Here is a 16,796-nt window from a genome sequence, read left to right on the forward strand (position 1 = left end):
AACAAATTTTAGATTGCACAGTGATATAATATCCCATTGTCCGTTCCTTGATTCATCATTAGGGTAAATCATAATCTCAACTCACAGATTTTGAAGAAAGTTTACTTTGATAGATCCTTCTGCATCTAGATTTGTCACTAGGAAGTAATTTCCAGATATATTTGGAAGTAGTTTGCTGGTCTTGTTTCTTCAGAATTTGAATGCATTGTTATTATCAAGTTTATTATCTAAGTTGGCTAGTAATCAAATTTTTGGATTGGTGCTCACTGGTATTTCTTTAAGGTGAATGTATAAATTTAGGTGAAACTATAATCAGCAGCTCATTTAAAGAAGGTTGATGTTAATGGCTTAAGTGGGTAATAGTTGAATTGTTGGAATAATTTAGACTGCTGTTATTTAAACAAATTTGATTAGTATAGGGAGGGCATTTATATTTTTATCTTTGTCCTTGGGCTTGTTTGATTTTGTAGTTTTTTGAGGACACTTATGTAAACCTGGGTTTTCTGTTATATTCTAGTGCGCTTTGTGCTTGTGTAGATTTATCAAGAATAGTGATTATCAAACTGTTTTCAGATTTGATAAGGTACTGCTATAACAACTATAAATGATATCTTCTGTAATCTAATTAAGATGTATAATATTTGTTGTTTTACCTTTTTCTCACCTGTGACTATTCATGTAATTCCCTTATGTCCCTCCCTCAGGATTATGCATTTCTTCCACTGCACATACAGGCTGTGGTGAAACTCTATAGCTCTTAATTTTTATCTCTGAAATGCAACTCTTTCCCATTGCCTCCATAATTTCTTGAATCATTGATACTTCAATGATTTCTTAGCTTTGTTAAAATTGCAAATGTTTCTATTCTTCATCTCGCTGTTTCAAATTTTTCTCCTCCAGAAAAAAAAGTCAACTTAAAAAAATAGATTATATCATAGCTTCTTTTTTGTGTTCTACACACCACATTCATAATCCCTTCTTTCCCTAATTATGAGATTTGAGGTCCTTGTTTTATTGTTTCCAGTGGCTTTTTTGACTTCACCAATGTTTTTTGTTTCCTTTTCTTCTCACCTTTTAACATTTACTATTTTCGTATTAATTTCCACTTCTCAAAAAGTTTCACTTTATGTTTCTTGAAAATGTGCATATTTGGGAGTAATTTCTCCCTGATTTTACTGATATGAACATTATTTCTAAATGTAGGGGGTTTTATGAGACCTGATACAGTTTAGAAAACAGGTTAAAGTATGAAATTTTACTTAAAATTGTGTAGGTTTCTAATTAAGTTTGCCTAAGTCCATATATGATTTGACATTTACATAATAAAAAATTATAAGAATTTTGTTTTATTTCATTTTCTAAGGGGCTATTTGGTGCTCAGTAATTAACATAGAATCATAGGTCAAAAATTTTGAATTAGAAAGGTCCTTTATGGTCATTGAATCAAACTTCTTTATTTGACAGAAGAAAGTGAGGTCCAGAGAAGACATTTTCTGGATTATTAATTCTCGGACAATGCTTAACTAATAAATGATTATTTTATAAATAAATGAGCTAATATGCCCATATGGCTAGCTGGATACAGGAACTGAAGAAGTCTGTGCTTTATAATTTAGTGTTTAATATTTAGCTTAACTCAACAAATAGTTTTTGATTTTTAATTATGAAGATATATTTTTAAAAGTATATCTTCGTTGACACAAGAAAAGTCCTTTTTTATATATTGTAAATTCTTTGTGATGAACTTTTATCTTTGAGTTTGTTTATTATTGCTTCAAAAGTATTTATTGGTACATTTTGTGTGTGATACACTATAAATTGCATTCACTACAAGGCCATTCGTTCATCATGGCAGAATACAGTCCCTTTCAAAAGGAATATTTAATTTCTTATTCAGTATATATGTTGCTGAAAAGTTGAATAAAAGCCAATTTTTATAAATTAAGACAAATATCATTAAATTATGTAAGTTAAGAGATGCTTTAACCATATCTATTAGCAGTATCTAACATTTCAAATTTCTCTGTCATATTGCATATGAAACAGTTTAACAGTTTTTGAGCTATAAACACATATTAATGTACCTTTCTATTGAAAAACATTTGATCAGTTCATAAGAATGACAAAATTTAAAAATGGAAGAGAGGTTTTGAGTGAATCATTAGTTCAGCATCTTGATCTTACAGATGAGGAAACTGAGGTCTAATCAAGTTCTTCTGAATGAAACTTTAGGAAAAATTATTCAATTAACCAGTTTATATCAGTTTACATTTCAGTATACTAGTACAAGACATTCCATAGTATGAATATAGAACCATAAACTCTAGTTATTTTCTTCCCTTTTCCTCTGCCTTTTATTTTATGGCACTGAGTAATTATAGAAAACTTTCCTTGAACCAAATCTTGTCATGTAGAATGTTGTTTTGTTTACTAAGATAAAGGCAAAGAAGATATTTAAAAAATAACTGTTTTATCACTTAGCTTGAAATATTGAAGGACAAAAGACAAGGTTCTAGTTAGGTAGTAACTTGTAGCAAAAATAGACCTGATTATATTGCCTAACTGAAGTATGGTCTGTTTGTTTTATTCTCTTCCTATATTTGTGATTATTTAAAAATGGAAATAAGCGTTGGATGATTTGATTGCTATTAATCTGACATTTTTCAACATTTTCATGCATTTATACTTTGTTTTCATCACCTCTCCACCTTACTCATTTTTCTTTTTTGTTTATAAAAGAAATGAGATATTAGAATAAAAAAAGAAAATTCTAAATGAATTTTCCAAGTGTCCTCTAATGGATACTTTGTTTTTGTCATTTTAGTGATTGTCTTTATTATCCTTTAATAAATAATATGAATATGGCCACGGGTTTATGATACTATATTTGGGAAACCTAGCTATTAGAAGACACTGATAATATATAGCAAATACAATTAAAATTGAATGTCTTATCTAGAACAATTATTAATTATTTTGAATGCTTTAATAGTTGTTTTAATATCTAGTTTATTTTATTGAAAATGACTTTTAGTCTAATTAGCATTTCTAATCTTTGTTTTTCCTGTGATAGAAGCCTAAGGACTATTTAATACCTCACATAATTGTAAAACATGATACTAAGTCCTTAAAACATTTTTTTACAGCTTCCCTACTTGATGTAATATTCTCTTTCATAATTACTTAACTAATGATGGAATTAAGTAGTATGCTTATCATATCAGTGTTGAAATAGACCTTAAATACATTCATCTTTTACTTTCTAATACAAATTATAGTTACCTGTGAGGTAACATATAAATATGTGTACATATTTATATGTATATGTTTCAGCTTAACTCAGGTGAACCATGGACCTAAGTTAAAGTCATCATATTTTTGACCAACTTTAAGTTGGGGAGAAGGAAAGGTCAGTCATTGAGAAAGGTATGGAGTAGGGATGGAGGCACTATAAAAAAATAATTAATTCTGTAGTAACTGGAAGAAGTTAATAGTGCCATGAGGCTTTTTTGTAGACTAGCTTGAAAGTATAGAAAATGCTTTGAAACTGCAAATTAATTACACAACTAAAAATAATACCCAGGTTTAATTTTGGTTCTTCATGAAATAAGAAAAAGCCCTAGAAAAAGCCATGTTTGTTTACATGTACATGGGGGAAGCCTATCCAGAACATTTCCTGGAAAACATCTATCAGAAACAAGGCGTTTGATCACTTTTAAGCCAAATTGACAGGATTGAAAGTACAGTCACTGACTTCTAAATGTTGATGATGCTTTTGAAAATTTTCTTTGATACCCTATATATTGTCCCTAATATGTACTTTTAAAAGTGGGCATAAATGTCATGTGCCAACACCATATATACTCTATACTCATACATACTCAGTTTTATAGATGTGTTGATTTTTTATGCTTTCCCTCAAAGTTCTGAAGCAGATTCTACTAGTGCTATGAAAATGAATTTGTAATGTAAGAATTGCTCACATTTGTTAGGTACTTCGAAATTTACATCACACTTTCCTCATAATAACTCTGTACAGTAGGTAGTGCAAGTGTATTATCCTCAACTTATGGATGAAGAACTAAGGCACAAAGAATTATATTATTTGGCCAGTTACAAAACTAGTGAATAGAAGCCACATCACAATGGTAGAGGGTCAGACTTGGAGTCAAGAAAACTTGAGGTCCAGCTGTGCCTTGAAACTAATAATGTGACATTGGATGACTTCATTTCTCTCTCTTTGCCTCAGTTTTACTATTTGTAAAATGGAATATAATAGTACCTACCACACAGTGTGTTGTGAGGAAAAATGAGTTAGTTTATATACTTTGTTAACTTTAAAGCACTGGCCTAAATGCTAATTTTGTTGTTGATTATTATTTCCATGTCTCATCTGTTCAGTAAATTGTGAAATATACAGGTTGAAGAATAGAGTACTATTATGTTGCTTTCCTTAGTCTAATATAGAAGTCAATTTCCTTAATCAAATGAGATAATTTGCTTTGCAAACCTTAAAGTGCTATTGTAAATATTAGCTACTATTCTTATAATTTAGGATATTATTTTGGAACTAGATGATTTCAGTACTTATTTGGGAAATTTTAAGATCAGGTTCTGAATTTAGTTATTAAGATGAGACTTCTTAAGTTAGTGAAAATAGTTTGATTTCATTTCATCATTATCCAAATGAAAAACAAAATTTTTACATATTTGAAATGAAATGTGTATCAGTTTTTCAGAGCTTCCATTGTTAATCCCACATTATATATTTTGTTTTAGAGTCTGTTTAATGTTGCATCTTAGTTTCATATATTTTATATGAAACTTAGGGATAATTTAGTAAAAGAGGAAAATCTAAATCAAAATACTTAAGGCATTTCTATATATTAAGATCTTTGTAAATTAATTTGCCATCAATGTATTAAGTAAAAACAATGAAGGCCTACAGTGGTACTTGAATGATCTAATGATCAGGAGGGGTGAGATCCAGACCTGTGACTTTAATAGATATTTTAGAGAACTTCAGGTGATAAAATTCTTATCTACCAATAGAGATGGACAATTATTCTGAAATTTTTAGGCTTAGAGAAGACTCACAGTTAGCTTAAATATATTGCTCTGAGTCACAGCCACTATATGTCAAAAACCTAACTTGAATCCAGACCTTCCTGACTCAGAGGTCTGTTTTCTTTCTCTGCTGTGCTATGCTGACATTTTAAGAGCTAATTATATATATATATATATGCTTCAGTTGACCAGAATTTAGATGTTTCACCATTCATTGTACATCTGGGATAGCTGAGAGTAACTGATTATCTACAAGTAATTGTTCATTTAATTGAAATGGAGACATAGGAAAAAAATGACTTTCCCCTTTTTGAACATATTGTCAAAGAAGAAAGAAGGAACCATTTATGATACAGTTCTTGGGAAATAGAATTTGAGGAAATATGAGTTGTTAGCTGAGAGAAAAATAGAAGTAAGGAAGACAGAAAGGTATAGGAGAACCTAGTAAAAAGTATTTGAGGGAAAATCAAGAGGTTCAGGAAGTAGAAACTCTTGTGTGGCATCTGATGACTTTTCCTATGCTGGTTTATTTTTTTTTCACATATTGCTTATTTCATAGGTATAGAGACTAGACTTCTGATTTCATTTTTATATGAAACTTCCTGTTGAGGAAACTCTTTATCACTGTAGATCTGCAACTTAGTTTTGTATGATATGTATTCTTAATCTCTAATGCAGGAATCAATAGGTTCAGTGGTTTTTTAAAACAGTTGTCTTTCATATGTTTATAATTCTGAAAAATAGATGTTAAAAATATTGTCTTCTCTTAAGAATTCCTTAAATGTTAGGACATCTAGTTGTTTTTTTAGTTCTAGTGCTAACTCATCACAGTATGTAAATGGACACAATCATCTATTTATGGAAATTGCTTTGCTACTGAATGTTTATATATAAATATATGTTATACATATGTACACATAAATACATAAACACACATATATGTATGTATATATAGGCTTCCACATATGTCTGTGTATTTACCATAGTTTACCGCCTACATGATGATTGGAATATGTTAGGAAAATTAATACATTGGGTTAAAAACTTAGAATTGATTTAAACTCTTGTTACCAGTGTTACATCTTCACCTTAAATTTTTGCCTTGGTCATAGAAATTTAATTTAATAGACTAACACCAAAATAAGGTTTTGTTAACTTTAAATCAGTCAGTCAGTAAACATTTATTAAGCACCTACTATGTGCCAGGTACTGTGCTAAAACTGTGAGTATGCAAAGAAAGGCAAAATATAGTCCCTTCTATCAAGATGCTTATAATCTAATGGTTTAAATGTAAATATGTTCAAAAGGACAGTTCTTTCTGAAAAATCTTTAGTACTGTTTTCAGTTTGGAAAAGGAGATTTAAAATCTGTGTGGTGCTTCATATTAATAAGAGATCTTTAGCTACTTATACAGAGAAACATTAAAAATTGAACAGCTGAAGTGACATTAAGTACCAGCTGGAGATTTGAAATCAAAATATTCAGCATGTCATCTGTATTGAAGTGCTATTAAGGATTAGGTAATATCAATTGTAGAGCTCAAGGTTAACTTGGACAAAATGAAGGGAATGCAAGTAGATGTATCCCTTGCAAACTTTAGAGAGAGTGTGTGTGTGTGTGTGAGTGTGTGTGTCCCCAATGCACACATCTGAAAGTAGATGAGCATAGGTGAGTCAATTCTTAATGCCCTAAGCAACTATCAAGACTTTGAATTATAGAAGAGTTAATTGCTTAGAAAGGTTCAGGGAGTTTCTTCACTAAAAATAAAAAACTCCCTTTTACTGATGAAATAAATACATTAGATGGACCAAGAGTCAGAGGGAGAAGCTATGAAAACATATGTGTACCATTTTTTTTACTTATTACAGTATTGTACTATAAACAATGGTGAGAATATTTGAATAGGAATTTCATTTTAGGAAATATTTCTTTATAAAAGTTGAAATGAATATTTTATTTAGAAATTATTGCTCTTAATAAAAATTTCTTTTCATATTTAATACTACCTTCTTAACTATTAAGTATCAGCCAATTGAATTTAATTGAACCACAACTTTTCTGCTTTAAAAAAAAGGTGTATGTCATTTTCAAAACACTTATCACATTTTTAGATAGAATGGTAGATTTGACATCTTGTTTAAAAACTAGAGCAGCTCTGCATATGAAAACACAAACTGTGATAATGAGATAGATATGCCATATGTGGTAGTTTAGGTTGGCATATATCGCAAATGGCATGTTTAATGTACTGTATTATCAGGATTAGTAATTTTACAGTTGAAGACTGCTACTTTTATTATATTGGCTCCTGCTGTTGGGCCTATAGTTAATGCTGACAAAACCTTTTCTTTGTAAATCCCTGTTTTCAGCTATTACAAAAATCTGTTCTGAGCAGAAATTAACTACATGGGGTCTCAGTCTTGGTAGTAACTAACTTAAGTCACAAAGTTAATGAGAATTTTTAAAAGTTACTTGAGTGTGTTATTTTATAATACTCTTGCAGAGAATTACATATGTCTCTGGACTGTATTAATTCTTGTTGAATTAGAACAAAGGAAAATTAATGGTAGCAAGTTGTTATGACAATGGATAGATTCGTAAACAAAAATTATATATTATGAAGTTTGGGTCAGCTAGATGGAGTAATATTATGGAATGTTGTATGTAGAATTAGAAAGACCAGAGTTAAGATTTTGCTAAGAAACTTTTTGGTTTGTGACCCTTTGTAAGTTGTTTGACCATAGTCTCATCCTCACTTCCCTTATCTGTAAAGTAGGGATAATTATCTACCTCAGATGTGTGATGTTCAAAGATAAAAGATAAAAACACTTTGCTTTATTAAAGGGGTATATACATACCAGTTTGTCTTATTGTTATTACTGTCATAGTAGAGATAGTAGTTAATTTTATGATTGGAAAACTTAAAAGTTGTTGCAATTTGTTTTGTTGCAATAAAGTTTCTTTGGGCCAATTTTTAGTGAAAATCTGTTTCAAAATAAGTTTCTAGTTTTCCCTATTTCTAATAAATACTACTTTTAATTAAAGACTACCTTAATCACCATATTCCCTTTACCCTTATTTCATGGGTAGATCACAACAAATAGAAATTAAATCTACTTTATTTGGAAATTTAAATATTGGGTAGAGTGGTAGAATTAACATTTTAAATGGATGGGAATAATATATAGTTATACAAACATATGAATATGAATAATACCTTATAATTGGAATCATAAAATCATAGATTTGCTGATGGAATTTTTGAAGGAATCTTAGAGGTCATCTAGTCCAGTCCTTTCTTTTACTGATGAGGACTGAGCCTTATATTAATACTATCATCATATAAAAAGCAAATTTCAGGTGAGATTCAAATGGTCCAATTTCAGAACTAACATTCTTTCCAATATAGCATTTTTAATAACCCCTTTTCCTTTTCAGAGTGCTTTAAAAAAATTTTTTTAAACCATTACCTTCCATCTTGGAATCAATACAATGTATTGGTTCCAAGGCAGAAGAGTGGTAAGGGCTAAGCAGTGGGGGTTAAGGTGACCTGCCCAGGTTCACACAGCTAGGAAGTGTCTGAGGCCAGCTTTGAACCTAGAACCTCCCATCTCTAGGTCTGACTCTCAATCTACTGAGCCACCCAGCTGCCCCCTCCTAGTGCTTCTTGATATTTCAGTTTGAATTCTCAGTAACATTAAAGGGCAAAATTGAGTTCTTTTTTTCTTCTTCTTTTAATGAACATCTAGTGGGGAAATTCCATTTCCCAAAGTAGACATGACAACAACTTTGCAATTTATATTCTTAAAGAGTTACCTGGGGCACTAAAGTTGGTTATTGAGTTCAGATCTTGACTCTGAGACTAGCAACAAACCAGGAAATGATAAGGAAAGATTAACTGACTCATTCAAATGTAAGTCATTTTGCTTCTAGCACTTGACTTTAAAGATTAAATTAAAATTGGGTTTAGAAACTATCTGAAATTTACAGAAAATTGAGGAGAATGTGATGAACAAAACACTGCAATCAGAAGGCATGAGTTTAATAGATAACTATATGTTACTGGCTATGAAAATCACCTGCTCAAGAACTCTACAGACTGTTTATTGAAGACGTTAGATTAGATGCTCTTTGCTCTAAAACTTTGTGACTTTGTCATATTGGTTGTATATTTGGTTTTAAGAAACATCATTACTAGTTATCTAAAATAACTTGGATATATTCGTAGAAACTTATTGGATTCTATATTAAAGTTATCTTATCTAGTGCAAATCTATCATTTTTCAGATAATGAGATTGAGACCCAAGTAGTCACCTATTGGATAAACTAGAATTAGAAGTCAAACTTTTCTGACTTTTAATTCTGTGCCTCCTCAGTTGTAACATACTTCCTTCCACTTAAAAACAATATGATTTCATAATAAAATAACTGAATACAAGTATAATTAAATATATAAAGAAGTGTTTTCTCCCTTAAAGGACATGGTTAGGATTATAAATTTAAAATATTAGCCTAGAAAATGGATTTTTAAATGTTCTACTTGTTCTACAACATGGCATTATCAAAAGAATTAAAAATGAATTTCTGTTGAAGAATTAACAAATGGAAATTATTTCAGTTACTTATAAACTCATGTTAAATTGATGAATTAATTTTTACAAAAGGTAGACTTGGTGGAAGGAGTAAGAACATTTAGAGTGGACCTTCCCACATGAGCTTTCTATTTTGGAACTGAAATTAATACATCCCATTTTCTACTAATAGATTTTGTAAACTATATACATTGTTTAAGAGCATAAACATGTAGTACCTACCTAACCCAATGCTTGAAAGATCATAGGTACTTAATAAATTCTAAATGAATTGATATTTTTCTATACAGTTATCTCATATTAGAAAAAAATTGATGAAAGTGCTAACAATTCGAAATTTTGTAGAAGTTTAGGGTTCTATTATTGTAAAAAACGACAATGGCAATATAAAGTAAAGCTTTTTTTAATCAAGTTTAACATTAAAATATATCCCCTGTGTGCTTTCCTCCTTTTGATATTGACAGATTTTCTTTGACATTTTGAAAAATTGGTATGATGAATTATTTTAAGTTTTTTTAATTGTCTTAATCAGTAGTTTCTATCTGTGATTTTATTAGTATAGGCCACTCCTTAGCGGGTATGATGATTACCCTTTTCCTTCCTTCAACCCCCCAATATACAGCTTAGCATCTCATCTGTTATTTAAAATCTTAGAACTCTGTCTGGGAATGCTTATAAGTTAAATGATTTTCTCCAACCTAATTCCATTATGCCAAGTTATTTACAAACTAATTTATACAACAAAGCTTGAGGAATTTTAATTTTAATTTTTTGTATTATCAAATTGAGCCTGTCATTTCTTATGAGCCAAATTATATTCTACAAGAAAATTAATATAATTATCATTATTCCTTATAGCATGAAATTTGGTATGAAATCTCAACTTTTGTTTCTATCCAGGGTAGTTAATTGCTGAAATTCCAGAGAACTTGTTATTCTATTACTTTACTTCACATATGGCCCCATGGCGTAAATCTATGGATAAAAATCTCAAGTAGTATTAAATCCTATCTAAATTGTTCTTTATTAGAAGTAGAAATATGCCTAAAATACACATTATGTTTTTTGGACCACTGAATTTTATTTTTGATTTTTCATAGTTTTTGGTGCTCCATCAGTTGTAGAATATTGAGAAAGAATATTGGTGTCAAGAAGATAGACTTTTTTGTCAGGGAAAGAACAGCTTGATATAACTGAAAGTGCTATGTAATTCCCAATGAAATCTTCTTTTTCCTCTAAAGTTTTGAATTTTATGACATTCTTATGATGAATCTATGACTTTATTTAGTTGCCAATTTTATAAGATTCCATGTGTGTGTGTGTGTGTACACACAGAAAAACACATACTATCTATATATATACATAAATGAATAAATATAGTTTCAATTGGAAACTTTTTCTGACTTATTTGTGAAAACATACATAGTTTAAAATTATTTACTATCTAATTGAGATAAGAATGACACCTTCAGGTTCATTTAATTGAATATTCATTGTTTTTTCTGTCTTTACATCTATAGGTAGGAATGTATTATCCACAAATTTTTATATTTCACCTTACTGTATTTATGTTTTATGTGAATGAAGACTGATTAAGCCAATATCTTAATATAGGTTATAGCAACTCTTTTATATCATGCCACATTCAATACATTCATTGGAATAAATGTTACATTTTTTATTATAGGTAAACATTGACTGACTAGTTATTTTTTCCTTTAGTTAATCTGTATCAGTATGCATTGGCAATGAAATACAGTTCATGGATAAATATCATACTGTGGAGAATACAGATTAATGTCTTTTTCATTTGTTTACCTGTATTCTACAAATAAAACTAAGATGCATTCTTTTTCTCAATCCTGATCAGTTGTGTTTATAAAAATTTTTTCCATTCTACCTCACAGAAATGTTGGGTAATGGATCTTCAAAAGTTATATGCATAAAGGTTTATAAGAAACTCCCCTCTTTTGGTTAAACGTGAAAAAATACTATAGAGATTATGTTACCAAGTAAGCCAAGGGACTCCTCAGAATAATTTTCTTGAATGCATAAAGTAACATACAGAGGAAAACAATTATGTTGAAAGATAGTAATCAAAATATTAAGAAAACAAAATACTTTTATATATATTTAGGTTCATGTAGATATTGCAAGGATACTTAGCCCAGATGTTATGGACTTGTTTCTTTAATATCTTGATAACTATATTTTGATATAATTATTTTCCTATGTATTTTACTTTATACATTTAAGAATATTGTTCTGAGGAGACCCTTAATTTACAAGATTGCCAAAGAGGTCCATGACACAAAACAGTTAAGAATCTTTTATATAGATTTTTATGTTTCCTTTTACTTGAACAGGGTTTTATGTTATCAAATGGAATGCTTAAGAGATCGTTAAGCAACATTGTAATATTCAAACACTTAGGTCTTTGAATTTCCTGATTAAACCATTCATACTTACTCTAAGATTTCCTGAATTGAAAAAAATGATTTAAAAAAAATCAACTGATGAACTGAGAAAAATCTTCCCCAAATCTTGCTTTTGAAATTTCATTAATCTATCTAAACAAAACAAGTAGTAATATAATTAATATAATTTCTTTTTGAAAGAAAGAAACACAATAAACATATATAGGTACATATATTATATATACATCTCTAGATTAATTTTTTAAGTATATGTGAGATAAGATTTCCATATGTAATTCAAGCCCCTTTGGTGGAAAGATGTATTCTTTGCATTTATTTATGTTATTATAATATTATTAACTTGACAAGAAATCATTGTTGTTTATTCCTTCATTAGTGACATATACTCCCACCAAAAACTATCATAGTACTAAACTCAAAATACAAAATATTTGTGAAACATTCATATTTTTGTAGGCAAACAAATAATGAATTTAGTATGTAGTACTTTTCAAGTACATTTTATAAAAGGAAAACTGAAAGATGTGTTGATAAGAGTTTTTTGGTGATTTTGTGGAATATTATTGGGGAACATATTTAGATATGATTTAAAATACTAAATTTTAAAAAGTTTTTGGGAGAAACTGAACATACTATTTAAGTCTTAAATTAGAGAGTGATTTTATAATTTATGCTACAAATTTAATAGTATAAATTATTGTTGGAAGAATCAGCATGATGTAGTGGAAAGATAAATGTTAAATCAGACAGTGTAGATTCAAATTCCACTTCTCACTCCTTTGTGACATGAGGCCAGTCACTTAAACTTCTGAGACTTGAGTATCATTCTCTGTAAAATGAGGTTTTTGTATAGCTCAAGGTCACTTTCAGCTCTATAATACATACTTTGTCAAGTTCCTTCCCAATCTAAATCTGTAATCTGTGATCATAGTCTATTAGTACTATTTCTGTAGGTTATATATAATGGGGGTGCGAGTAGGAATTGGTGTTAAGACATCTTTGTGGCTACATATATAAAACATTTTTTTCCAAATTGAAATTACTTCCATAAAGTGATTGTGGCAAATTTTAGTATAAGGACTTTAAGCAGAGCTTTAAAGTATAAGAGGATATACAAACTACTTGAAAAGTATTCAAAATATAGGCTTATTCTTCAGGCAGCCTGGCTTGTTTGCCTTTGAGCATATTTCAATCCTGTTTTTAGTTCTTTTTTCATTTTGTTATTGCAATTTGAATCTGCATATACTATAAGATTGTATTTAAATGATTTAAAACATTTTTAAATATTTATGATGGATAGAATACCATGGCAAAGAAAATTGCAATTATGGTTTTATGTTGTGTATGCCTTTGAGACCAAAAGTCTTGATTAGAGAGCTCTTAGACAATACAATTCTTTCCAGCTTTTCCTTAATAATTTCTGAGTTTCTCTTATAGAAAAAGGAAATTTTTAGAGCATACCTATTATAGTCTTAAATTAAATTCAAATTGGCATCCTAAGGTGGGACATTTGGATCCCTTAAAACAAAGAGTATTCTGACAGGAAAAATGAATAATTCTCAGACCTCATTTGTTCACTTTTTGTTCTTACACTTCAAAAGGCAATTTCTGTGAGTTTAGAAGAGTATAAGAATCAAAACTTTTTTGATCCTTGAAATTATGTATTTGTTCATGTTATATACTTACTTAGATTGATTCTTTAAGAAAAAAGTTAATATAAGTAAAATCTGGAATAATACACATGTATACCTCATATTATCTTTAAGAGGAGCATACAGTTTAGAATAATCATTGAAGAACTCTTAGATATTTACATGTGCAAATACAGAAAAGATCTGTAATTTATCATGGCTCTATAGTATATCTGTGACTCAGTTTCATTTTATGTAAATGTGACTAAAAATATACCTGGAGTTTATCTATTTAACAGATTTCTCATGAGGCTTACATGAGATACTGTGTGTTAAGTACTTTTTAGCTTTTAAAGTACATAATAAATATTATCATTTGTATATTATTCATTAAACTTTTTCTCCAAGCCTCTTTTCTCTTTTATTCTTAACTTTTTCCATTGACAGTCCCGTCATTCATCTAGTCACCTTGGTTGCAACCTTGGAGTCATCCTTGATTCTTCCCTCTCCTTCCATCTCCAGTGTGGTCAAGTTGTCCCAACCATTCTATCCTAGATCAGGTTATTACTTCTTGCCTATATTATTGCAATTGTCTCTCAATTGTTCATCCTGTTCCCAATCTTTTTCCTTCAATCCATCTTCCATATAATTCTCAGAGTACCATTTCTGAAATAAATCTGACCATGTCATTTCCTAACTCAAAAAGTCTTCACTGATTCCCTATTACATATGGGATAAAATGAAATTCCCAAATCTGACATTTAGAGATGTCCAGTCTAATTCCCAGGTACCATTACAGTTTTATTTCATGATACTATCCTTTTCAAATTTTTTGCTATGTTAAACTGACCTGCTATCTATTCCTTGTACGTGACATTCCGTTTCTAGACTTCATACAAGTGATCCTGTACATATAGAATGGACTCCTTTACTTTCCCCTTGTAAAATTTCTAGTTTCCTTTAGAGCACAATTCAGATGAGACATTTCCTGAACTGTTCCCTAACTTTCCACCCCCAGTTATCCCTCTCTCTCTCTTGAAATTATGTTTTATATATATATACTTTATTCATCTGTATATATCTGTATACCTATTAAAATGTAAGGTCCCTGAGGGAGGACACTTTTTTTCTTTGTATTCTGAGCATTTAGCATGGTGCAATGCACATAGTTAGTCCTTAAATACATGTTCGTTACAGTGAATTGAATTAGTTGATGATCATAGGGAGTTGTCTGAAGCAGGTAAAGTGACTAGCTTAAGACTATAACCAGAAAGAGTCAAAGACCAGCTTTGCACTCCTGTCATACTGATTTCCATCTCCATAATGTATCCATGCTGTACCTTCTTATGAATAATTATGATCTTATGATATATGATGATTCAACTTTAACAGGCATTTATTAAGAATCTGTTATTCTTTTACTTCAACTTTATGTATGAACTAAATAGTATAATTATTATTATCCTAATTTTACAGATTAGGAAATAAGTTCTCCCTTATTCTTGAATAATTAAGTAGAAGATATTCTCCTGTAGTAATCAAGGCACAAATGATGGAATCTCCCTGTTCACTTATTTATATATTACAGACAAGCTGTCAGAATTGGGGTGGAGAGGATATCTAATAATCTAACTGATACCTTAATAGGAATAAATCCACTTTTCATTCTCCACAAAAACAGTCATCTCCAATTGAAGTTTTCTGTAATGATAGGGAGTACACTTCCTCCAATGGCAGAACATTTTATGTTTGAGTAGCCCTAGTTGTTAGGAAAATGCCTTCCTTTTACTAAGCCTAAATTTTTCCTTTCTGTATCTTCCATTTATTGCTTCTATTTATGTCTTCTGAGACCAGGTGAGCAAGTTTCATCCTTTTTATAAATGACAGCCTTTCAAATACTTGAAGTAGTAGACAACTGTCCTGTCCCCTCTTAAGGATTTTCTCAGCTAGGCAATCCCATTTCCTTTAAATGAACCTTATGTGACATAACCTCAAAGTGCTTCATTTTGGTTGCCCTTTTCTGAGTGCTCTCCAGCTTGTCAATGTTCTTGTTATATATATATACACATATATGTGGCGGCATCCATAACTATATTGCAGATATAGTACTATTAGAGCAAACAGTCTGTATTCTTGATATTATTCTCTTACTGGTCTAAAATCATGTTAATTTTTTTGATAGTGTAGTCATATTATAGACTCATGTGTAACTTTTACTACACTAAAACTCTAGATCTTTCTTGTAGGACCTGTTTCCTAGCCGTGCTGCATATATCCCATACTTCTAAAGTTTAGGGTCTTTTTAAGCTGAGAAGGGCAGTTTTGTATAGTATATAGAGATCTAAACATGGAGTCAGGATAGCTTGAGTTCAGACTTGTTTCTGACATCCACCATGTGATCCTGGGCAAATCCCATAATTTCTCATCTGTAACATGAGAGAGCTAGAATAGAATATTTGTATTTTCCTTTCCTGCTCTAAATCTGTCATCTTGTGATCCGCAGTATTTTGTCTCATTTTTGCCATCCTATTGACATCTTTTTGGATAAGGAATGATTAGCATTCAGTGATCCCTTCCAATTTATCATCTGTAATTTTAATAAGCATAGTATATTGACTTCATTGAAGTCAGTGAATAGAATAGGGACAAAGATAGATCCTGAGCAGCCATCTAAAGACTTTTGTTCAGATTGAATAAATCTGGGGATCAATACTGTTTCAGTTTAGTGAAGCTTTTCCAAATCCACCATCATCTAATCCATATATTTCCAACCATAAGGACACTTGTAAATTAAGAGTAATTTACCTCTATGCCCTCAGTTGTTAAAGAATATCTTCATGGAAAGATAGAGGTTAGAAAACATGCGAATATTTGCATGGTGAGGATTTGGAAAATGTGAGCAGACATTCAGACATAGCATACTGATTGGTTGAATCTTTCAGGTAGTAGAAATGAAACGCCTGAGTAAATTGACATGGTGTTGGAGGGAAGGATTATTGCTTGATGGATAAAGGGGACTGAAGAAGTATAAAGATGATTGAATCAGAAAATTGATTGAAAATCCTAA

The 16,796-nt window shown here is 30.3% G+C and overlaps 1 protein-coding gene across 7 annotated transcripts in view; it reads left to right on the forward strand.

The window, feature by feature from the left end:
- Positions 1-16,796, forward strand: part of NOVA1 (NOVA alternative splicing regulator 1) — a 168,808-nt gene that overhangs the window by 11,675 nt on the left and 140,337 nt on the right. The gene's annotated exons all lie outside the window — the stretch shown is intronic.

This window comes from Monodelphis domestica, chromosome 1 (genome assembly GCF_027887165.1).
Source record: "Monodelphis domestica isolate mMonDom1 chromosome 1, mMonDom1.pri, whole genome shotgun sequence".
Taxonomy (NCBI): Eukaryota; Metazoa; Chordata; class Mammalia; order Didelphimorphia; family Didelphidae; genus Monodelphis; species Monodelphis domestica.